The sequence below is a fragment of the Orycteropus afer genome, unplaced genomic scaffold (genome assembly GCF_000298275.1).
Source record: "Orycteropus afer afer isolate SDZICR_OR568_19922 unplaced genomic scaffold, OryAfe1.0 scaffold01048, whole genome shotgun sequence".
In the NCBI taxonomy this organism is placed as follows: domain Eukaryota; kingdom Metazoa; phylum Chordata; class Mammalia; order Tubulidentata; family Orycteropodidae; genus Orycteropus; species Orycteropus afer.
This window is the reverse complement of record NW_006922635.1, coordinates 50,177-51,935: the sequence shown is the minus strand read 5'-3', so window position 1 is coordinate 51,935 and position 1,759 is coordinate 50,177. Positions and strand designations below refer to the sequence as shown.

General features: G+C 34.9%; 1 pseudogene; it reads left to right on the top strand.

Moving 5' to 3' along the window:
• The window catches only part of LOC103212640, a 5,261-nt pseudogene extending 3,729 nt beyond the window's left edge, over nucleotides 1-1,532 (top strand).
• The last annotated feature ends 227 nt before the right edge of the window (nucleotides 1,533-1,759 follow it).

Below are 1,759 nucleotides of genomic sequence, written 5' to 3'. Positions count from 1 at the left end.
TGCATATAAATTAAAAATAAAATCATTTACAAGTTGAGGGAATCCAGAATAGAAGGAAGAATATGACAAAACACCTTAACTATTAAAACTATATTGAATAACCTCAATGTAGATGGTGCCTTAAAAGAACTGAACTAAGTAATTTTGAAAATGAGTCTATAAAACTAAAGGCAAAAAAAAAATATTGTACATTAACACTGTGGGTTAACAATCCCGATACTTCTATGCATGTATATTAAAGCTAAACAATTAAGTAAATTGATGGCAGATGATAAGAACCAAGTTTCCCCTTTTAAAATGGGAGTTTACAGATAACAAAGAGAAAGAAACTAGGATAATCCATGTGGTAATAAATTAGAGTTGGATACCTCAGTGTGAACTCATATTTCTCTTAGTATTAGATACAGATGGTTACATATAGAAAGATTTATAGATACATGTATATATCCAAGTGACTATACATACATATATTTTCTTGTACCATTGAATGACAGGACCTGGAAGTCCCAGTAGCAAAACACACACACACACACACACACACACACAGAACCCAGATTTTGGGTTCTGATATCATTCTCCAATAAACTGAAGCAGCAGACCTCCTTGGAGAGTTGGCTGATTGAGAACTCAGATAGGACATATCAATATTTAGAAGATGAGCAATAGCATTGTGCAATGCAAGAAGGCAGTGGATAGCTTTACAAAAAAAAAAAAATCACCAATACAACAGAGATAGGTCAAAGGTCTCAGGAGCCTTTGAACTCCTCGTTGTCAGAATCAACTAGACAACAATGAAAGACAACAATAAAAGATCTCAAGATGTCCAAAGCTAGACTAATTTGGGCATAAAGAGAAAGTAATATTGGATTATAACCAAAGTATAAATACCTACGAGCCCATATGGGTATAAACAACAGATTGGATAAATTAATGAATGAACAAATTAATGTAAAGAGACACATCTCATTTGCAAAAGAATTCCAATAATTCATGTAGACATTCTGCTCTCCAGGAGGTGCAGTATAACTCCTTCTTCCTGAAGTGTGGGCTTCATTTAGTGATGACTTAACAAAGAGGACAGTATGGAAAGGAGAGAAACAGTAACTTTCCAATGGAGAAAACCAGATAAACACTAGTTCAGCCAAGTGGACAAAACCAACATCAACAATGAAACATCATGTTGATGGCATGATGTCATGTATGCTTGATACAATAGAAGAAAATGACACTTTACCCTTGTTGTCTTCTTCCAAAACAAAAATAAAATAAAAATAATTCTAATCTAATCATGAGAAAAATATCAGACAAATAAGAACTAAGAGACATTTTATAAAATACTTGACCAGTACTCCTCACAACGATCCTAATCATCAAAAACAAAGAAAATCAGAGAACCTGTCACAGCCAGAGGAGTCTAAGGAAACATGACAAATGGAATGTGGGATTCCGGGTGGGAGATGTTAACAATGGGGGAATGAAGAGGGAGTTTATAGGAACTGTTTTACTGTATTTGCTCTTTTTCATAGATGTAAAACTCTTGAAAAATAAAATATATTAAAAATTTTAAATATTAGTTAAATGCAAGCATGCTATAAACAGCAAGCTGTGAGCTTCACCAGACTCTACTACATGCCTGGGGCATGCAAAGCCACTGCTGCAAATTTCATATTTGTCACCCCTACCATGGTGGCATAGTGCCTAAAGCATTTGACTGCTAACCAGAAAGCTGGCAGTCCAAACCCACCAGCCACTCCTCGGA